The sequence below is a fragment of the Schistocerca piceifrons genome, chromosome 3, assembly GCF_021461385.2.
Source record: "Schistocerca piceifrons isolate TAMUIC-IGC-003096 chromosome 3, iqSchPice1.1, whole genome shotgun sequence".
Classification (NCBI taxonomy): Eukaryota; Metazoa; Arthropoda; class Insecta; order Orthoptera; family Acrididae; genus Schistocerca; species Schistocerca piceifrons.
The window spans coordinates 759,542,060-759,566,831 of record NC_060140.1 but is presented as its reverse complement, the minus strand read 5'-3'; positions in this window follow the sequence as shown (position 1 = coordinate 759,566,831).

The following is a 24,772-nucleotide window of genomic DNA, read 5'->3' as shown; positions in this document are numbered from 1 at the left end:
TTCAGATATTTCTGTAGCCTACCTCACTTATTTGTTGCATTCTAATAATGGCAGTTGAACTTCTTTTTGTAAGACTGGTCTGTCTATAGCTTGGTAGCCAGTTGTAATGGGTTGTATGATAATAAGACGCATTCCTCTTTCAAACCGTGGTCTTATTTCACTGTCCGAGCCATTGATGAGTGGTATTTTCTGTTATTGTACGCGCGAAATGTATTTATGGAAGCTCTGTGTTTTACTAATTCTTCCATCAATTCAGTGATAATTATAGGAGACTGATTCTCTATCCAACTTGGCTGAACCGTAGTATCCTCTGTTATTGGTATTAATTACCATTACGATGTTCTTAAAGTATCGTGGCCAGCCTTAGAAATTTATTACAATAGCGCGTCTCATATGCATTCACTTCTTTAATTGCTGTATCTCTGAAATACATATGTATCCCTTTGCAGTAAAGATAATTTCTGTGTTATTTACATGGAAGTAAAAAAGAAGGAAGTCGTCATTACGTCACAAACTTGAAGTCGACGTCCAACATCTTACATAGTCCAAAAAATTAGATTCACCGCATTTATACCTCCATAGTTCACCGCGGTGACGCTTCCCCGTGATCTCACTCTGATGTTTCTGTGCCCACTTCCGACGTTGGGGATATCTATCGACTTTTGTGGTCATATCCGAAATAGCATCTGGTGCTTTGATTGTGTGGAGACGTAGTTATTTAATCTAAAATGCCAGCTTGCATCGTTTACTATGTACTAATCGATCCAATCGTAACTAAAGTTTAAAGGAACCACATTTCATTGGTAAGTTCAAGTAATACATTCTTTTGGATGCCTGAATTATGGTTGCACTGTTCACTTTTACTCTTTTCTGTGTTTTTACTGTCTTCCAAACCGCAAATGCTCCGATACCCGAGCCACGCCGTATCAATGGTTCGTCCCCGCACGGCTGCTTGAACGCGCTGATTGTTGGTGCAACATCTCATGCCCTAAATTCCTCCCGCCGATTGATTATTATTCATTGTTCGTGTTACCGGCTTCTTTAAAAAATGCGTGCGCGCGCGTGTTGTATGTGTGTGTGTGTGTGTGTGTGTGTGTGTGTGTGTGTGTGTCCAAGCGAGCGCTTCCTTTCTGAAGAAGGTGTTGGCCGAAAACATTCTTTTCTTAGTGCCCGTCTGTTTCCCAGTGTGAGTAGCAATCTACCCGCTTCACAGTGCAGTTATTCCCTGGTGAAGTTTGTCGTAAGTTATCCACTACACTTGAACAGGAACAATGATATTTATAATTACAACACCAGAATAAAAAGTGGCAATCATTACGCCACATTAAGGTTCCCTGTAACAGAAACAGAGGTTCAAGTTGCTGCAACCAAAGGTTTTGATCACTTACCCAGTCTTGACAGAAAGTAAAATTAGAAACTAAACTGAAAATTTTGACAACTTCTCCTATTCCGCAGAAGACTATTATTGTAATTTGTAGATTGTCATAGGTACTAATTGCTGACTAGCATCGTGTGTGTTTAATTAAAAAGAAAATAAAACTAATAAATGATCAACATGGAGGCATAATTACAATTTTACGTTAATATAAAATGACTCATTCCACATCATTACGATTTATCGTGCAAATGATACATGGAACATCAAACTAACTAACTATCTAATTCACAAGGGATGGTACAGAATTACATATTTTGAAAACAAAAATGAAATTCAAAAGCAAAATGAAGCAGATGATCAAAGTAGACGTACATTACAATTGCGATATTTTTGTTTATACCCGAAAAAATGGTTCAAATGGCTCCAAGCACTATGGGACTTAACATCTGAGGTCATCAGTCCCCTAGACTTAGAACTACGTAAACCTAACTTAACCTAAGGACATGACGCACATCCATGCCCGAGGCAGGATTCGAACCTGCGACCGTATCAGCAGTGCGGTTCCGGACCGAAGCGCCTAGAACCGCTCGGCCACAACGGGCGGCTATGCCTGAAAAACTGACAGGATTTCTGGCGAGAAATATTCCTTGATAAGTAAGATTATATCGTTTTTTAAGGTGTAAGTAGCTGTTACTGGTCACACTGAATGATGCATCATAGGTAAGATTGGAAAGTGAGAAGATGTGTAAAACTACAGTGAAATTGATGCACCCACAATCTAATAAAACAAAGAGCTCTGCTCTGCATGGAGGTATACCTGTATGTGCTAGTGATGTTTCTTTGACATTTTAGTAATCGTTCACTTTGTTGACATGCACAAATATGGCAGCGTACCTTGTGTCTTACCTCGTTGCACACCTTTATTTGCTAGTAAAAAACAGGTAGGTCAATTTTTTTCAAACGTGAACATTAAAAATGTTGTGCATACTGGTTGAAAGCTGAAGATGTAGCGAACGAGCAGCAGTATTGGTAAGCAAACCACCATTGGTTCTGGAGTTCCAGCTTCATTTGCTATTGATAGAAATACAGTAAAAGTGGAAAAAATGGATTACGAACACATGCTTTTCACATCACTTCATTCTCTTGGTTATCCGAAATATATCATCAAATACAAGTTATATCAACGAGGCCATTACGCATTCAAGAACAGAAAAACGTTCGAAATTGTCTCCCTGACATAAAGTTATTCATGAGAGCCTGTAATTTTTAGTATTTAAGACAGTTGTTTGCATGCACACGAAAGATATAATGAACGAGAAACAATTGTAAACAGTAGTTTGCTAATGCTTTGGGCTATTTAAGATGGCGGCAGCCCTAGCCCACTCTGACCTTAGAAAAACATACAGCGTCTTACTCCGTCTATAATACAATCTGCCTCCTTTTACACGGCACCATAGCACACTTAATTATGCAACTTCTTTCAATTTTACCTCCCCGCCTTCGACACACTCTCCTTCGTGACTCCAGAAGCATCCCTCTCTCCTCCCCCTTCCGATACCCACAACCCTGCCTCATTAACACAGTTAACAACACAAAGAAATACAGACAATGAGTTCAGAAACATTTTATTCTCAATCTTGGGAATTCTCATAAGACACACGAGAAACAAACGAATACACAAAAAGACACTGACAGATATATCAAATTGTGTGAGATTACTTGTAACAAGATTTTCATCACAACACAACAAGATTTATTATTAAAAGCATCTCTTACACAACGCCCAAATGCAATTCAAGAAAAAGAGGGATTCCAAAAGACAAAGAAGTGGGTAAAGAAAATTCTACGAAGTTTTCGAATTTAAGGGTTTTTCATTGCCAAAGTTATTTGACGTACCGCAAGTAGGGATATTATACTGGCATCAGATTTTCTTTGACAAAGATATTTGACATCATTCCTTTAGAATGGGCGACGAAGACTTATCAATGTTTTCTGCAGTTGCGTGTATCACAACTTTCTTGTATTTACTTTTGGTATCATCATCATCATAGAAGACGACGAAAAGAAAAAGGAAATGTACTGTGGTGGAGCCGTGGGTTTCACGGCGAGATCCAACAAAATCTCCGGGTGCGCCAAGTGGAGGACGTAGGGGCGTATAAAAATTGCTTTCGAATGGACGAGAATACATATAAAAATGTGCTCCAGAAAGTAGCACGTCATATCACGAAAGAGAAAATTCATCTCTGAATGCTATATCCACAAAAGAAACACTTACTGTAACACTGATTTCTTGCAACAGAAGACAGCTATTCTAGTGGGCAGTATAGGCCTAGCATTCGAATACCATAGTGATCATTGACGAAAACAATACCAGAAACCTGTGAATCTGTTAATAAGGCACTGAAGAAGGAATATATGGAGTAACCTGTAAGACAGTACTCTGCAACAAGTGGAACATCGTTATGGTAACTATCACCAACAACAGAAGATATAATGATTCATTCAAGACGAATAAGAATCTGTCTGGTACAGTAATCACTGGAACGAGGAAGAATTAGCAAAACAGAGAGCTTCCGAAAATACATTTCCCGCGTACAGTAACAGAAAATGTCACTCATCAGTTGTTTAGTACATTCTACAGCCATTAAGAAATGTTTTTATTTCTACAAGAGTTGTAGATTTCCTTTTTTATATTCTCTTAGAGGGTACATCCTGGCATAATTTAGACGGCTAATGGTCCTGGCAATTTTTTTTATATAGCTCTCGCTTCTTCTTGTTCTGTTTTTGTATTTGCGATGCTGCAAATTATGCACTACTTCACCTGTCTCGTATGTTTCTATCAGTTTCGTTGTAGATGCAATGCACCATGTAAATTTTTAAGCCATGTCGATAAACATTATCAGATAGCTGCAGCGATGCTAGCGCTGAAGCTGTTAAATTTCTCCGTGCAGTTAACAGAAGACCATCGCTTTCTGTTACAAAATCTAAGGCGAGACGCTAGATTTGGTCAAAGAATTTTTGGACAATACCTAACTTTGACAAAGTTTCTAATAACACAATCAATTTTTTTTTATAAAGAAACTTCGTCAAAAAAAATTTGATAGTGTTAGCGACCTAACCTCTGTTGGAGAAGGTAGGAAAGCCCAGTTGTCATCATAATATGTACAAAAGAAATTTAAACAATACAAGAAATTTGTAGAGGACATCCAGCTATAAAGAAAAAAGAACTCTATAGATAGTCGGATGTAGTTACAGTGTACCTGTCCCTTCCATTATGTGCTGCAGTTGGTAACCGCACAGAGAATGATCGTAAGTCAGCGCCATACGAATCGTCAGTCGGTTGCCGGTAGCCAATTACAATGCTCGTTAGTAATATCATGTGGCTCTTAAATAAAGTTATCTATTATTTAATTCCGTTAGGTTAGAATTTAACCATATCGACGGAATTGCCGGCAAAATCGGAAATAAGACATACAAGTAAGTTATTGCAATGACGAAGGTATATCTCGGTATACCCTACTGACATGCAGCGAAGCCCGAGACGGAGGTTAGGGTGGAACGTTGACATTTTCGTTGTGGATTGGCGAGGCCAACGATTCTCAACACAGAAATACGATGGTCACAATAGACTAAGGGAAAACGAGTAACCCACTTGTAAACGAAATTTTTTGTTGTACTTACCAGCTTGCAGGTCACACAAATGGTATCCTTCGCTGTCAACTGTTGAATGGTTCGAGCCCTATTATGAGGGAGCATATTTCTTGAAATCAACCAGTAAATAGCACGTGTCATTTTTGGTGTTATGTGAAAGAGTAACATTACGGATGCTTTTACATATTTCCTTAATAACGGAAGTGGAATTCAAGAGAACCAGTAACATGTATCACACAATGGAAAGGATGATACCAATTTTATAGTAGTGACTCGGACAATACGTAACGTCAACTGATGTGAGGAAGAGCATCAAATTATTATCTAACGGACTGGTGTCGAACACACAAAGTAGTGCAGTCCGTAACTCAGTACGTTTAGGGTATCATGTGACAACTTATTTGATTCGTATCCATGCGCACTTCTATCACAAAACACCAGTAGACATATATCTTGAGCAATGCAAGAAAAAGGAAAAAATTGATGGTAGTTTGCGTTGTCTGCAAGACCGCGGTGATTCGACGCCCGAAAACGTGTTTTGCAGTGTCTCATATTGTACATTAGTGCCTTATACATCGACACTTTCTTTTCTTTTTCAAAATTTTATTTTACATTCAACATTTCCGCGTAATCACAGAACATAACAGAAGACGAGCTCCTTTTCTACGAGGCCGTGCTGAAAAGTAATGCCTCCGAGTTTTATATTTGGAAACTCTTAAAGCTATTTAAATAACATCCCACATCTTTATTCTTCATGTCTACATACTTACAACCCCTACCGCTAGAGGGTTCCGAATTGGCGGAATGTAACGTTACTATGTCGGTGCATGAGAAACAGAGTCCTGTAATCGAGTTTCGAATTAGAAGAGTCCATCCACACACTCAGCACCTTTTCGTTCAGTATAACAACGCAAGGTCACACACGAACGCTGCGAAATCAGCAGCGATCCGACGCCTTGGGTTCACTGTCATCGATCATTCTTCCCTACTTGATCCCATCCGATTTTAATCTGTTTCCAGAATTTAAGGAACACCTTCAAGGACTTTTGATAGAGAGACGGAGGTGCAAGAAGAGGCGAGGTTTTGGCTCCGCCAACGAGGTAAAACATTCCCCAGTCACCGTATCAACAAACTGGTCTCTCGTTAGGAGAAATACGTTCGTCGCCAGGGTGACTGTTGAGATTTAAATATGTAGGCGTAAAGAACAAGGATGTAGAATGTTCCTAACTTTTGTTTTGTTTAAAAAGCTACAAGAGTTTTCACTTAAAAAATCAGGAGGCATTAATTTTCAGCCCGCCTTCATACGTAACTGTATAGTGTACAGTACATTCACATTTCAGTCTTCAGTATGGAAATCCGTAAGAAATTGCCAGTCGAGTAATTTCTTAGGTTACACTTAGATGAGGAATTCACATTATAGTTCTTTGGGGGAAGAATGCATATTGCTCGTAATAACAAATTAATTCGTGATGTTACGTAGTCACGTATAACCAAAAATCTTCTTCATTCGTGTCTCATTTTGAGAATATGTAAAATATTGTATGTCCCTTCAATCTGGCTACAGCATTTTTCTTCATGAAAGGTTCTTCATCTGCATGTAAAAAACTCGTCGATTTTATTGTGCTGGACGATATTCTTTTGATAATTGCTGATTTGTTTCTGACGGACAACAATACGTTGCTTGCATTACCGCAAAAAAATTATGTTCTACAGTGCCACTGAGACTGCAAGTGGCACAAAGTGGAGAATCTGCTAGATGAATGGGGTGTAGCCTTTTTGTTTTTTGGGATTCTTCTGTTGACAACGTATTGCCCTTACATTGTTGGGTAATAGTGAGTCGTGAATTTCTTCGAGATTTTGTGCCAGTTAAAATATTTGCGCCTTTGTTCCATGACATTCCTACTTTTACTTTACATCAAGTTCCTGTAGATCTCGTTTGCTTTGGTCATAACTGTTTTCTACGAAGAAATGTTCCAGGTGGTTATAATTTATTCGGGATATGGAGGACATCAACTATTGGGGGAGGGGGGGGGGGGGCGATTCCGGGCTAGCCGTCGCTGCTTCATTTAACAGAGATTCTGCCATGTTATAAGGTGATTTATTTAACTGTTTGTAAGTTTTACAGATGTACAGTGCTTGCGCCTTGTTTTACATTCTGTAAGGTTTAAACTGCAACTCACTTCTGAAGATACATTCGCGGCTGACTAAGTGAACCTCAGCGGCAGTGGGAGGACTTATGCCACATAATTTATTTCGGATGGTATGTAGCTGTTTACGAAATCTACCCTCTGTATTTTGTCAAGAGGCCTTAGATTGTAGTGACGTATACTGGCTAGTATATTGGTGGGTATTCTCCTGTAGTTTATAGTAGTTACGTGCCGTATATTACGCGCGAATTCTATCTCAAAACGTATCATATTGGTAATCTCCGTAATTTGTCCTTTGGTTAGTGCTTCTAATCCACGACCGACTGTCATTATTCCAGACTTACTTCCTTTAAATTTGGCGCCCGATGCTATTTCGTATTTGTTTATTATTTGTAGTACTTTTTCTTTTTTACTGGCGTTCGTTACCAGAAATCAACGTCATTTGCATACGCCTTGCATACGATTAGTGTTGCCATCCACCCCGACATTAGGGACTGTCACCGTTATGGACGTTCTTGTCCCGACAAGACCCAATTTTGCAAGATACTGTTACGAACTTGGCCCAAGTACTGAAGTAACGCAGTCTGTTAGCGTAAGATGTAAATGCAGTCTCATTTAGTTTTATTTATGTCAACAAGTTTGTATTGATAAGGTTGTCTCACATATGGCGTTGCATATTGAGTATCCTGAATCGACCATGCAAGCACCTTCTATATCTAGCGCTATCATTCAGACTTCTACAGTAGTACGGGGCTGGAACTATTTAATCAGAGCCACGCGGAGGAATCGGGCGGTTCGATTTGAATAGCTATCTGATTAGACGATTCTTTCTAAACGTAATACGAACAGCGAATACAAGTTAATAATGATACTGAGTAGTTGGTAGTGTGCACTGAGTATGTGTAGGGCGTGACGTGTATAGTGAGGTATACTTCGATGAATAAAGTGTTATTGTCGTCTTTTGCCATCTGATAAACTTACCATAGGTTACGAAAATGCCCAAGGATCGAAAGAGAAAGTGTCACTTTTCGGATGATTACACAAAATTGATCTTTTGTCAATAAAGGACGTACGGCTCAGGAAGCGTTGTCTGAAATTTGTAGATGTTTCATCTCAGTAACTCACTGAGGTACGGCAGATGTGAGACATCACATTTCTACGAAAAATCACACAGATAGATTCGCAGTAGCATCGACATCATAGCCTATTTCGACCTTAATGGGTAAAGAAGATACTCAGAAAGAATTGCTCATTGCTGCTGCAGAACTGATAACAACTTATAAAGTTGTCAAGTATCATCAGTCTTTCAGTTCTCTTTATTGTACAGTAAAACCTGAATGCCACAATGTATCGTGACTCCAAAGTCGCCCCAAAGCGGTCTGCAGCCAGCTGCAGCGATTGTTAAAAATGCTTTCGCAGCACACTCCGCGTCCGAATGCAGTAAACAATTGCAAGAAGTTACGTTTTATGGCAAAGGCATCGACGCATCGAACCACAAGGCTGAAAAGATGTTTCCTCTAGTTGTTCAATACTTTATTCAAGCTGCCGGAATCCAACAGCAGCTGTTAAAGTTTGATTCGCTGAATAACGAAACATCGGAGACAATTACAAAGTTTTGTCTAGACACTTTAAGACAACTGCCAAATTCCATTACATAATAAAAATTACTTTTTGTGGAGACAATACCAATACCAGCTTCATCGACGCGGCCAGCGGAATGTGTTTCACCAAATTAAAGAAGTTCTAGGAAAAAACGTATAACGAATTGGATGCCGTGCCCATATTCTCCATAATACTATATCAAGCGCTGCTGGAGTCTTTAACTGTCGACACTGAAATAATTGACATGAAAATATTTATTTTCAAACTACACGGTAAAGTCAGAGAAGCTGAAAGAGTTCTGCTTATACGTTTATGTCAATAAACAAGACTCTTCTATCTCACTCAAAAACAAGATGATTTTCGTTAATGCCTGCAGCTGAGATAACTCATAAATTTTGAATTCCACTGAAACAATTTTTTGACGGTGAAGACAGGCCACCTAAAATAATTTCACATTTTTTTCAGTAGTCCGATCAGTGAAATTTACTTCCTGTTTCTGCAATCAAATTTGGCTCTGGTTGAAAAATATAAAAGTCGTGGTGAAGAATAAAATATCGATAACTGAAATAAGAAATTTACTAATCGACACTCAAAGCTGTCCGAATGAAAGGAAAACGGCCAGTTTTATTGGCATGCAAACCAAGATGAATTTGAACAGATTAACGAATGAGAAATCTGACCAAGAAATAATTGATTTTATTTCGAAATCTAAAGAAGAGACAATGGCGTTCTAAACCATAGCCTTATATTACTTGGAAAATGGGCTATTTCTTTTAATAAATATCAAGTATTTGATTGGATGACGCTATCGGAAACTCCAGATTGGGTGATTATTGTGAACATTGTTATATACCGGACTAAAAATAGTGTGAAGAGTTCAGGTAACAATTGTTTCCAGGAATGTACGTATCTGAAGAGCATTTTAGAAACCAAGCGTGAATCTGAGGATTTGAAGTCCAAGCACTCCGTGGATGAAAGATGGATTTACATTCTGAAGGAAACCGAAAATCCTGAATGGAAATGCCAGCTGCTAAAATTATGCATTTGTTTTATATTCACGCACACAACGCTACTGTGGAATGAGTATGTTCACCGATGTATGTCCGGTGGACTGACGAAAGAAATCGACTGCTGCTAGGGACTGTATCAACCTTACGGTGCCAGTCTGACTACAAGCTGACCGGCATAGAGTATTATAAATACGTAAAAGGGAAGAAAAGACTTGCTGAAAAAGGTGAAATCTTCCGAAAAATACGATGTACCAATTGCTTCTGCCGCAACAAGTTCTATGTTATAATTAAAAAGTAATTATGTTAAATAAATGTTAATTCACTATACACCACCGTCTCAGATTGTACCGACGAGGTCTCAGCTTGGTATGGCACCCCTACATACGATCCTCTGACCAAGTATCGTTAACCCTTGGAGGTTAATATTTAGGCTAAAAAGGACAGGCTTGATTGCAAAGGCGAAATGTGCCATGGAAAATGGGTAACTTCGCCTCACTGAGCTGCTGATTTCGATTGGACTGCTGGATTGACCATTTAAGATAATTATGGATGTAGCATTTTTTAGGTTTGTCTTTATGATGTCTGAAAAGTTCATAGCTCACGTAGTCTGGAAGAGGTAGGAGTGGTCTACTCTATTGAATACTTTTTCTAAATCCAGCGATATCGTGGCGCATTTTATTTTACAAGCTTCAGCGAACGATATTATATCCCTGTAATCACATAGTGTTTCGTGGATGGTTGTATCTTTGCCCACTCTCGATTGATATGGTCCTAATACGGTGTTCATTATTGATTTTAGAATTTCTTTTATAATACGTGCAAATATTTTATAATTATAGTTAAGAAGTATTTGAGCTCCTAAATTTGTTATTGATTTGCCTGCCGGATGTTTTGGAAGTGAAACTATTGTTCCTTCCCGGAAGTCATTTGGGATATCTTATCGGGTTTGATTAATTAATTGCGTACAAACGTTGCGTCATTTGTCTTCTGAATGTTTGTTACAGCTCTACCAGGATACGGCCGGTCCGGCCCTCGCGACTTGTTTTTGGGCTTCTTTTTTTAGCGCCCTCTACTGCTTTTCCAATATCTCCATTAAGAAGCTGTTGGCTTCTTGCGGTCGAGTCTTCCTGTCTGTTATGACGTCATTCTGCTCCGTTAAACAAGTTATTTTATTAGCAAATGACTGTTGAATATGGTTGTGCATTTCTTGCTTGACCTCGTGTTGCTTTGTCAGTCACGGCCAGTAGATCTCAGGTCATTTGTTTCTTTATTTCTGCTCTTGCCTTTACTATAATTTATTACATAATGTATTGAAGTCTGTTCCTCAGGAACTGCGTTTTGAAATAGGCTCTAATTTTGCATTCTTCGAGATGTTTCCATTTTAACGTTACGATTTTGGATTGAATTCGTTCGATTTTCGTGTAATTATTAATTACTGATACGTCAAGTTTATGTAGGTCTCTTAAGCACTGAAAGTAAAATTCAATTGTTTTTTTTTTGCCAATTATTTTTCTCGCTTGACTGATTTATCATAGATTTTCTTATCACGGGTTTCGCTCGTTTCAACGATGGGACTGCCGGGTCGTATGAAGGGAAGTTTATCTCGCAGTTTCCACTTACTGTTGAAAGCTTCATGGCATCCGTGATCCTTTAAATGTCCTACGTTCAGCTCCCCAGTCCTCTGCCCATATAGGTTTTATGCTTTTCTAAGTTGGTGCCGGCCGTTTTGGCCGAGCGGTTCTAGACGCTTCAATCAGGAACCGCGCTGCTGCTACGGTCGCAGGTTCGAATCCTGCATCGGGCATGGATGTGTGTGATGTCCTTAGGTTAGTCAGGTTTAAGTAGTTCTAAGTCTAGGGGACTGATGACCTCAGATGTTAAGTCCCATACTGCTCAGAGCCATTTGAACATCTGTACCCTACGTGAAATGAAAATGTATTGGGCCATTTGTCAGTTTGCAGGACATGTTTTTCCTTTCTGTGGTGTATATCTTATTAATGCCACTCACTGGGCCATTCTTGATATGCATGAATTCGGGCAGTGCTCCATTCTTACTTTCCCACGTGTTAGCGAAGTTTTAGTGTTTACCTGTGTACTCCAATTCTGTAAATCATTAAAATTTGGCGTCTAATCCTTAGGGAGAGCACATGGTTATAGTCACCGCCGAATATTATTTGTTCATATTGCACGCCGAAGTGAAGGACTATTTCGTCTTTAATTCAGCTCTTCGTCTCCTATTCCCAATACCAGAAGGTGCGTAGTTGCTCCTGAACCCGTTACTGTGTCTGGTTCTTTCTATGCTTTGGCGTTATTCTTTCTTTAGTGAATATCGTCGGAGTTAACTGCCACTTCCTGGATTCATATTTGCGCTACACCCTGTTATCACGTCCAATCTACGTTACTTCCTGTAACATAATGATACCTATATCGGTTGTAACATACCTTGCAAATTTTTCAAAGTGGCTGCCGATCTTGTTTATAGTTAACGTCGCGATTCCCTAGGTTTGCAGCAAGTCGTAAGCAGTTACGTGTGTTCATTGTTGCTGTTTGTTCTTGTATGATCATTTTTGGAGTTTTCGCGATGACAACTCCAGGATTATCTTCATTTAGTACATTTGGACGACGTCTCTTCTTCTCCTTCGGAGCCGATAACATGTGTTTGTAACCTCCGTCATCTCTTCCTCTGTTTAGGATTCCCAGTTTCATCTGCCCAGTTTCTTGTAGGAGTGCGTTTGGATATATCTTTTACATTTGTACGTTGACGTTTGTCCCTGTCTGCCAAGTCCCTTTAAGTGGTCTTTTTCTTTCATATTTCTCGTGGTTACTTCCACATCGGACAAATAACCCTTCGATGCTCGCTGTACGGAGAATCTGATGGGTCAGGTCCAGGGTATTCAGACGTTTTCTCGCATGTTTTGCACCACATTTGTTTCGACTTTTCGTGCATTGTTTGCTTTTTCACTTTGGTCTCTGGATTGTCTGTACCTTTTTCTCAGGTTTTCAGACGTTTCCTCGCCCGTTTTGCACCACATTTGTTCCGCCTTTTCGTGCATTGTTTGCTTTTTGACTTCGGCTTCTGGACTGGCTGTACCTTTTTTTCTGGAGCTGTACTTGGATCTTGTACAGAAGCTTCTTCTTCATCGTGTCGTATACCATATGTTGCTATATTTGTCCTATGTTGTTCACGTTCTGTATGAGTGTGTATCTCTGACCTTTTATTTTATTTGCTAAGCCCTGATCAATATAATTTATCTCCTTCTTTGTGATTATCGCAATGCTTGATTTTGTGACTGTGCGAGCTACGCCTGTATATGAGCTGGCAACGTTGAAAAGATTATCTATCAAAATCAGATCGGATGCATTTTGAAAATACGTGTATGAAAACGTGGAAATGGTAACACTTTCCCATTGTGCAATGCGTCGAAATGTACAGAGGAACGTGTAGCACAGCGTGCTACCTACCAGCTCACTGAGTAGGCTGGTGGGACCTCAAACCCACATCCACCACGGAGCTATGGCTCGAATTCTCGATAGATTCCTTTTTTATTTTTTGACGTCTGTTGTCTAGTTCTCGTCGTTTATAAGCAGTGGAACCATTAAACTGCATGTGTCGACCAACCGCGCAGCGCACATCAACTGGTCCCGTCAAGTTTATGTGTGGCAACTTTCCGATGGAGTACACAAACGATAAATACGTCGACGAGCTTTTGGTGCTGGGTACATCCGATAATCAAGCTTCTGCTGCTGCTACTGCTCTTGCGTATGCTGCATGGTACTCCCCAAGGCACTATCCCAATAAGAATGTTTTTCGTCGCTTGGAGCACCGCCTTTGGGAAACAGGTAATCTTCGTTCACATACGGAGGTCGTCCAAGGACTAGACGTACTCCACAAACAGAGAACGTGGTTCTTGAAGCTGTGAACCATTCATCTCGGCAAAGTATCCGTGATATTTCAACGTAATTCCAGATATCTCAAAGACTGGTTGTTGAAGTGTTGCACGATGAAGAACTGCATCTACATAATTAAAGGTTAACTCAACACTAGTGGCAAGAAGATCGCATTCGACGAGTACAGTTTTGTGAATGGCTTTTGCATAATAGTGGAAGATAACGAACCTTTTATGAATAACGAGATATCTAATGACGAATCTAGCTACACTCGTGAAAGTTTTTCCGACCTCCACGGTAACCATTATTGGTTGGAACTCAACCCACAGTTACCTGTGCACTTGGCTTTCAGGCACGCTTTGCGATAAACTTGTGGGCTGGAATCGTGGGAAGAGTGCTTTTGGGCCATTAAGTATTGCTGGACAGGTTGAATGCGTCCCTGTATCGTATGTTTCTTTGCAATACCGACACATTAGTAAATGTTCTACTTGGTGCTCGGTGACAGCTCTGCTTTCAGCACGATGGTGTACTGCCACAAATGGAATGAATGCGCGTTGCTTTTCTGTTAAACCTGTTGGTGGAGCTAGGTTTTGTTAGATACACTTTTGTCATGAATTGGGATGAGGAATAGCATGCCGACAGCTAAGTACGGCATTTTTTATTCACCCTGTATACATACGATGGATGATACATGCTTTTGCAAACCTGACACTGTTTAGGACAGGGTATTTGAGGAAATTTGTTCACTATTCTACAATGTTAGTTAAGACTTTCCCGATATGCTTTTACAGCTGAATTAACCTGCTGTGCAGAAATTTCGAACGGTAGTTCAAATATCCTGACGGTTCTACTTCCAAGACGTGCATGAGAAGCCTTAACCTCTTCCATATTTCCTTCACAATATTTAAACTTAAATGTTCCACAACATGGTTCGATGGCTTCGTCAAAACTTTCTGAATTCTTCATTTTTATATTCACAGTACTATTTACAATCCAAATTACATCACCAGTATTTAGCTTTATTATTTTTTCTATGAACTTTTCTACTTCATACAGAGTGTGTCTCAATTCGGTTCGGATTGTGGGTGTGAAAAATAAAAAGTCATGATTTACGTTCACAAACCAACGTTATCCAATAGCATCCCTCTGAATCAGTACAAAGATGAAATGGTTTTAAAAGTGTTTTGAAACAGTCACTGTATATATTTTTCATTTACTACTGCAGTACAGTTCTTGCATGGCCTTAATTGTGTCGTAACGATGTCCTTTCATAGCCAGTTCCAATTTGAGGAACAATCAGAAGTTGGCTGGGGCCAAATCAGGCGAATACAGTGTGTAATCTTTTAGATGGCAGACCTCTCCCTAGTCCTGAATCGGTAGAAGTCGGTAAACGTCGGGAGGCTTCGGTAGGCACGCAGTTTCGACTGCTGCCAACGTAACGTAGCTGACAGTGTTGTACAAGGTAGCCATTGTCGTCTGCTTCGATATTGTTTTGAGCTGTACTGTTCTGCGTGTTTTTATTGTGCAGTTGTGCTAAACATTATCAAAATGAGTGAAGAGGCAGTTGCTGGCCCATCTCGGGAGTCGCCAACAACCCCTACCGTTAGGCCTACGGTTAGAAGGAAACCAGTATTACGTAGCGATGCTCGCAAAATTATATTGCATGTGATTGAATGCTGCGAAAGGGAAAGGGAGCAGAAAAAATTGCTTCACCCCATTTACAAATCCTCAGTGAGAGCTGCTACATAGACAGGACAAAGCATGCGTAGCATTGGATGATTCAAACAGTTTTCCAGGAATCATCCAGGCGTATCACCACAAACGGCTGGCAGGAAAAGGTGAGTTTCCATTTCAGATATTTCGTTCACGATTACTTTGAAGGAGCCCTCTATTTCGTCTGAATTACCTTATATTTCATTTTTCCTTGCTACCGTATTGCTTTGTATGGAAACACCACTGGTTACTGTATTATTTCGAAAAACATTCATATTACAGTACATTTCCAAATTTAAAAAAATACATGCAGTGCAGAAGGCATTTTCTTATAACTCTTAGGAAAAGAAGTGGAGAAATCGAAGTAATGATCGATGATTTCAACCAGCGTGTCATTCGCGACACGACAGCGGAATTTTATTCAGTGCGGAAGATTGTGCCGAGCCTGCGAACACAGCTTCGTTTTGCACGACAAAATAGGCTGGAAGTGGAGTATTGTCTCGCTGAGAAAAGTACTTTTGTCTATGGGATTCATACGGCGTAAGGTGGGAAACAAGAGGAATGTGTTGTTAGAACGTCCAGACATTGTGCACTGGCGATCTCATTTCATGTTGACATGAAGAACTTCAGGAAAGCAGGCAGAGAAATATTTTATCTCGATGAATCGTGGATCGATAATAACTTAACGTTTAATAAATGTTGGCAGAGGAAGGGTGACTTACGTGAAGAGAGTGTCGTTGGTGTAACTGCATGGGGGAGCTCATCGAGAAGACTGATAGTTGCAAGTGTCGGATCCAAGAATGGGTTCGTCAAGGAAGGGCAACTTATGTTCTGGGCAAAGTCGACAAAGGGCGATTATCACGGTCAGATGAATTCGTCAAACTTTGAGGAGTGGTTCGGAGAGAAGGTAGGGCCTACTGCCAAATCTCCCGCTTAATTCAGTAATAGTTATGGATAACGCTCCTTACCATAACAGGCAAACAGAGAGAACTACAACGAAGTTTGACACGAAAGTGCGAATGCTGGAGTGGCTGCAACGCAGAAATATCCCCTGTGATGAGAGTATGAGGAAGGACGAGCTGTATGCAAAAGTACGAGCGAATAAGCCAGCTGAGAAGTCTTTTGCTGTAAACCTGTTGGCTGAAAGCAAAGGCCACCAGGTCGTTCGCTCGCCACCTTACAACTGCGACTTAAACGCAATAGAATGAGCATGGGCGAAGATAAAAAGGCATGTTAGGGAGCACAACACATCAGGGGACTTGGCTGCCACAAACATGCTGAATCTTGTGGACGCAGCTTTCCAGTCGGTTACTGCCAATGATTGGAAGGGATATTGCAAGAAAGTTAAAGAAACAGAAGAAGAATAATGGGCACGTGATGGTGTCGTCGAAATTGCTGTGGACGAAATTATCATTAACACAGCCACATCAGATGTAAGGGAGGAAGACTCAGACACACAAACGGAAGACAGTTACAATGAAAGTGATAGATCACATGGCGTGAAATGTTTTTACAAAAGATCACAGCTTGAATAAATTGTAAATTGTGTTTCTGTTCTATTTTAATCAAACACAGAAACGGAACATAGTGAAAGCGGTGGACCACATAGCTTTAAATGTTTTTACAAAAGAATGACATCTCGAATAAATACGAAAAACAGTCTGCCATTCATTGCGTCGTAAATTTTATTTCTATTTGACTGTTTCCTTTCCTTGCGATAAGCGTACTTCATTGCTGCAGTTAAGATATTTATTAAACACTAGCTGTACGCCCGTGCTTCGCAACGGAAGATATCTCGGAAAGTTGTTGACCGATTGATTTAAAATTTTGGCACAACGTTTTTTAGGAATACGCCCGTGGTTTTATATACTTTTTTTAACACGTTAGTAGTGAAGAAATAATAGAACAAAACGTCAGGCCTGACGCGGCACTTTTTCACGCATCTCGATGTTTATCACGTCATATCTCATGAATTATATGTCGTAAATAGACATAAATTTTCCGGCGCATTTACTGATATATGTGGATACTGGATGCGAAATATGTTGCGATTAGAGTTAATAGTAACGAAATAATACATTAAAAAGTCATGCCTACTGCGGCAGATTTACGGTATGTACTGAGAAAATGTAGTAGGCGACAACCTTTTTTTCTTTCATAATTTTGTGGGGGGTGTCAGCGAGAAAAATTTTCGTTAAGGTTTGAAATTGTATGCAACGTTTGTTGCTAGTCGCTAAGTGCTCGCTCTTATTCTCAAATAGTGGATGCATAAATCTGGGTATTTTCCCGCGGTGGTATCTCATTGTTTATGACGTCATATCTCCTCAAGAATGTGTCTTATTTCTTTTTTTTCCGGCTAGGAGCCTTCGTGGGCGTACGGAGAACAAATCACCAAAATTTCATCGCAATCGGATGAATGGTTTGTGAGCGCATAGTAGACAACCATACATACATTCATTTTTATATATACAGATTTTAATGTACATGACGATTTCAGTTTCGTTTACGAAAAACATTTAAAGCGAGTTTTACTTCCAAGCCTTTCGACTGCTTTCGTGTAAGCATGACGCGCAATTTGTAGTGCCAGCACTGCAACTGGTAGGCGTGTCCCCCCCCCCCCCCCAAGGCTCCACCCCCCTCGCCAGCCAATGCTTGCTTCCTCCTCTCCCCGCACTTCCCTCCAACTCTGCCGTCTTAACACACTGTACAGAGGGTGATCTAGGACGGGATTCGCTTGCCGGTCCAAAACTCGCGAGCGGGGCGTTGTCGAGAAGGGGCAACCAAAAACCTACCACTCCGTATTCGGGACAAGTTCGACGAATTCTAGCCCACAAACACAATACGTACCACAAAACTTGATGTTGCCTCCCTCCTCCATCTTCACTTTCCGACAAGTAGCAGACAAGTATTATCACCATCGCGGCCAGGACACGTACTGCACTTCACCGTCTACGTGGTTGTTTTTGAAACTTCCAAGGATCGTAACGCCGCAACTCGCCGCGAGATGCCATTGCAGTTTGGAATTCCATACAAGCAGACCAAATGCTACTGAGACACAGTATGTATGGCTTTGGGCAAGAAAAATGTCCACCAACCTCTAACTGAAGTTAGGTTTTTTTCTAGTTGTGTCATCTTTAAATTCCCTACATTTTCTGCACTTTTAAAACAGGTTTTTGAAACGCTGAGCAGCGTCTAATTCACCCCACACTGGTCAGAGTGGGCCAGTCGCAGCGAACGGCGTAGACAAGGGACATACTATCTCAGCTGCTGTCACAGACGGACTGGAACTTACCAGGAAGCTACTATATGTAGACATATTGCACGCCATTAACACAATTGAATCACTGATCTATTACTAAATGTTCTGTATTCTTAATATTTTCAGAAGGATCCGAAATTAGATAGTTGTTGACATGGCTGCATGATTTGGAGTGAGACTTTTTACGTGAAATGAGAAAACTTTGAAGAACGAGTATTTCTAAAAGCTGAGAAGGCATCTATACCGAATGACCATTGTCAATGACTTGTGACATTGCTGGTGTTGCTGATTTATATCGGACATATTACCCTTTTGCCGGCGGAGAGACCGAGCGGTTCTAGGCGCTACAGTCTGGAGCCGCGTGACCGCTACGGTCGCAGGTTCGAATCCTGCCTCGGGCATGGATGTGTGTGATGTCCTTAGGTTAGTTAGGTTTAAATGGTTCGAAGTTCTAGGGGACTGATGACCTCAGAAGTTAAGTTCCATAGTGCTCAGAGCCATTTGAACCACATTACCATTTTGGTTGTTCCTTGCAGGCAGCTGAAGAGTGTTTCTTTATTATTTATTTATTTATTTATTGAGACTGTATACGGCCTTGAAACAAATTGCAGTGAGAGTCCAGTTCTCAGTTTTGAACATTCATTAGCACATGTATGCACTGCAGTGCAATTTGGCGTTGAAAATATGAAATTTTGCTACAGCACAATCTCGCTCCGTAACATTTTCTGAACTACGACTACATACGTAGAGCAGAATAACAAAGTGCTTGATATCGAAGCACAGTTGAATGTGGAAGGAGAGATGATGTCACTTCACCGTTACGCGCGTGTGCATTATGGCTGCCGGAACAAAGTACTGTTTCTTTATGGTTGGATTCTCTTGTCCCTCGTAATACTATCAGGTTTGATCAGTGACGTCATACTAGATCCAAAGATGCAACAAATACAAGATTTCAAATTCGCGACCAGTACTTGTAAACATTTCCATGGCGCTGAAGTGTAATGCACGACAACCGCGGGAAAATGGGGTTTTGAATGAGCTGGAATCACTGCGAGGAAAACGTGGCCGAATGATGATGATGACCATGTTTTTCACAACACCCAGACGATAACACACTTCCGCAAGCTCGTAATAATCTTGTCGCCTCCGTTATTGAATCTAATACGTAATTAATCAGGGGACGTCGACATGCAACAGGTATATCTGCAGAATTAGCAGTTGATACATTTGCACCTTTCGTTTTTTAACGATTACCTTCCCGTGACACTAAATCTTATCAGGCTACTAAATCCTCAACACTGCTCCGCTAATTTAGCGCAGATTACTTCTTTTTTGTATGCTCTCAGAAATTGTTATTCGACATCAAACCAGTTACAACTTGTTCTCATGGAGAAAACCACTCATCTTCCTCGGACGATAAGATTTACCTGTTAAGTGCAGTACTGTTATGATAATCCTTTAATTCATCTTCATCTTCAGTACTTTTAATTTCAATGTCTGATTCAAGAACGTACTTTATATTATAGATGTCCGCGAATTAAAAACTAGCAGCAGTGTTGACATTGAGTTGAGTTTCAAAGAATACTGGTGACACATGGCTGTCACTTTCTGTAGAAGCTATTTACTTGAAATGTTATTTACTCACTCATGCCCGTTAAAGGATAAACTGTCATATAGTGCCTTACTGAGAACCCTTGGTATATTATGCCTTTTGGCTGGACCATGTTTGTCTTTGGCGTGGAACGCAGAGAAAACCAAGCAAGTCTCACAGCCAAAGCTTAACCTGCCAGAACCAACTTTGCCAGTGACTCTTTTACATACATACCGGTAGTAACTCCCTTCAGGGGAAGTATATGACGGAGAATGGATCGGGAATATCTTAAGAGTGGCTTACAGCAATAAACTTATACTTTGTAGTGATATCATTAATCCCCTAACAGACTGAAACAGGACGATCAGTTGACAGAACGTTTACGTCATAGACAACTATCCCAATTCTAGTCCAGGTTTTGGACAGAGTACAAATTCTCACAGTGTCACTCTATCCTAAAACAGATCTTCTCCTTTCCATTTTTTTAAATCATGACAGTCTGAATACATTCGTGACCATTTTGGAAACCTTCAAGTGCCATAGCTTTGACCTTATAAGTATCAATGACATTATTTAGTAATACTGTGTGTGACTCATTTCGAAGTATCTGTTTTACTTGAAAATAAAGTGTTCATAAATGAATCGCAATAATACATTATGTCGAGAAGATCTTCAGGGACTGGACAAAAATTTGGAAACACAAAAAGCATAACTCCTTACCATGCTGAATACGATGTAGGAAACCTATTGGAAATCAAAACAGCTCCCACTCTCCTCTGAATGGATAAATACAGTTCCTGTATGAGTTTATACCATCATTCCTGCGAAATAATGACAATTTCAGTAACGATGACGGACGTGGATAGCGATCACTCACCTTTCTCTCAAAAGTGGGCCAAAAGGCTAAATAACATTGAGATCTGGTCTCTGTTGTGGCCAGAGAACATGTGAAAATTCATCCTCGTGCTCACAAAACCAGTCCTGGACGACATGAGCTGTGAGAACAAGGGCCGTGTCGTCTTGGAACACACCATCACCACTGAGGAACAAACATCGTTACATGGGATGGACCTGATCACCCAAAATGGGCACATAATCCTTGTCATTAATTCGACCTTGAAAAGTATGCGAAGGGCCCATGGAATAAAACAACATGCTTGTCCAAATCATCACCGAACCACTTCCATGTTTCATTCTTTTTGGGCCATAAAGTCGGCTAGAAGTTGGAAACAGTGCGAAGCGAGACTCATCCGATCAAATGACTGTCTTCCATTGCTCCGTACTCCAGTTTTTATAGCTTCGGCGTCACGAAGGAAGCTCCATAAGCTAGGGAGGGGGGGGGGGGGCATTCGACATTCACTTTTGTAGCCGTAGCGGATGATGTTTTTTCGCATGATGGATAAATCTTTGATACGGTGCCTCTTGAAAAACCAAACATTCTTCTCCCTTGGTTACGGAAGCACCCGCCATAGGAGCACCAGTATGCACGTCCGAAGGAACAGGCACTGTAGCGACCACATCCATTATGAAATACGTGAAATGTATTCGCAGTTGCGAATACAAACAACCTTCTGTTGTACAAACTAATGACGACAATGAACATTTGTTTCGGACCGGGGCTCGAACCCGAATTTCCAGCTTTACGGAAGCTGTCACCGTAACCACGTTCGCTGTCCTTGCACGACTCACCGCCGGATCCAGACTTCCTTACGTCACACTTTGTACTCGTGCTCACAGTATGTAATTCCCGTGCAGGGAAGAACATTTTAACTGAAACTTGCTGCCCGGTATCGACGGTTCAAAATCGTTCAGATGCCTCTGAGCACTATGGGACTTAACATCTGAGGTCATCATTCCCCTAGAACTTAGAACTATTTAAACCTAACTAACCTAAGGATATCACACACATCCATGCCCGACGCAGGATTCGAACCTGCGTCCGTAGGGGTCGTGCGGTTCCAGACTGAAGCGCCTAGAACTGCTCGGCCACAGCGGCCGGCGTATCGACCGATAAATACTATATTGTAGTGCCTATGTTGCTTATGTATATCTGAAGGAACATTGCATCGTTCTTCTTAGCATCTCAGGAACTGCATTATCGCACGTATCCGCCGATCCCGGGCAGCGAATTACACTGTACGTGAATTACATATGTGCGCACGAGTACAGGTTGTGACGCAGGAACGACGACATATTATGGAAGTTTGGGTCTGACTGTGTATCACGCACGGATAGCCAAACTGTTTAAGGCAACCCCTCGTGTAAAGCAAGAAATCCGGATTCGAATCCCTAGCCGGAGCATGGCCGAGCGGTTCTAGGCGCTACAGTTCGGAACCGCGCGACCGCTACGGTCGCAGGTTCGAATCCTGCCTCGGGCATGGATGTGTGTGATGTCGTTAGGATAGTTAGGTTTAAGTAGTTCTAAGTTATAGGGGACTGATGACCTCAGAAGTTAAGTCCCATAGTGCTCAGAGCCATTTGAACCTAGCCGCCACATATTTTCACTGTCGTAATTCCTTTAATACATCTGATGGTTGTTTTTATTCGCAACTGGGAATACATTTCATACAACACAGAATACTTTTCTGACCACGACTGATATTTGCAACGTACTGAGGACATTGCACAGGTGCTATTCGCGGTCAAATGCAACAGAGCAACCTGCAGACTGGGTTCGCATCTGTGTTTATGTTCACGCACGCATTTTGTCCAACCCCCGTACATCGTAGCCGTCTATCGTTCAAACATTTATTTTATCATCGGAGGCAATCATAAAATAGACATAAGACTGGTTTCATCTGCTTGCAGGAATCATCTTCATAAGCAATATTCTCAGAAAATTTAAATTGCTTATGCAGCAATGAGTTTTCTATTGACCTGAATGTGTTATCTATAAGCAACTGAAAATAGTAGTCTTTTGTGTCCGTTCGGATGATATATAAATATTGATGAATTAACATAGCAAAATCTATTATCGGTAGCAAATATATTCATGCATGAATCTAGGAAATGGTTCCTGAGGTGAAGTTACTGTATTAGAAGACTTTATTAATCACGACAAATGAAATTAAAAGAATGCTGTGAGTGATGACAACAGTCACCCGTTCATTTCAGCAGAACAGGCGTTACTCACTGTATTATCATGTGAAAAGGTTAACTTCGAGGACTTTGTGCACCGATCGTAAGCTTTTGTAAAGAAGTCACATTTAAGATCCACCAAGAGCTAGTGATAAATAAATCTTTATGAACAACCGCTCTCCATTATCTGGTCATCTCCATGTATCGCAAAATTATATATAGCAAACTGTATGACACTGTTCTCTATCAGCTCTTGGCGGTTTTGAAATATGTCTTTGCATGGGGATTAGCACAATATTATTGAAAATTGAATCTTTCAAGAAAAAGATGAAGTAAAGAATGGAAAAGGAAAATCAAATAAGTCACAGCCGAAAACAGGCGTTCAAGAAAACAGATAAACAATGAGTGTATGGCACTTAGGAAGAGAAGAACAGACGATACCATTTTGTACCAAACAGATAGGCCGTTCAATTCTCAGTAAGGTATCACCACTATTTGAGTTCATCCTTTCTTGCCAATCAAGTGAGTTCTACAGGCTGCTATGGCGGGCGATCTACACTGACAAAACCCATGCGGCATCGATATGCACACATACTGATGGCGGTAGCATCGAGTCCACAAGGTATAAAGTAGCTCATTTGCGGAGCCGTCATTTGTACTCAGATCATTCATGTGAAAATTTTTCTGACGTGATTATGGCACGCGACTGGAATTAATAAACTTTGAAAGTGGAATGGTTTTTGGAACTAGATGCACGGGACATTACATTTTGGAAATCGTTAGGGAATCCAATATTCCGAGATCCGCAGCGTCAAGAGTGTGCCGAGAATACTAGATTTCCAGCGTTACCTCTCACCACAGACAACGCAGTGGCCGACGGCCTTCACTCAACGACCAGAGCAGCGGCGTTTTCGTGCAATTGTCACTGCTAACAGACAAGCAACTCTGCTTAAAATAACCGCAGAAATCAATGTGGGACGTACGACGACCACATCGGTTAGGACAATGCAGTGAAGTTTCGCGTTAATGGACCGTAGCAGCAGATGACCGACGCGAGTGCTTTTGCTGGCAGCAACTCTCCTGGGTTCCTGTTCATATTAGTTGGACCCTAGACGACTGAAAGACCGTGGCCTGATCGGAGGAGTCCAGATTTCAGTTGGTAAGAACTATGGTAGGGTTCGAGTATAGTGCAGACGCCACGAAACCGTGGATCCAAGTTGTCAATAAGGCACGTGCAAGCTGGTAGTGGCTCCATAATTGTGTGGATTGTGTTTACATGGAACTTACTGGGTTCTCTGGATATTCAGCTGCTAGGAGACCATTTGAAGCCGTTCATGGACGTTATGTTCCTAAACAGCGATGGAACTTTATGGATGACTGTGCGCCATGTCGCCGGGCCACAGTTGTTCGCAACTGGTTTCGAGAACTTTCTGGCCAGTTCGAGCGAATGATTTG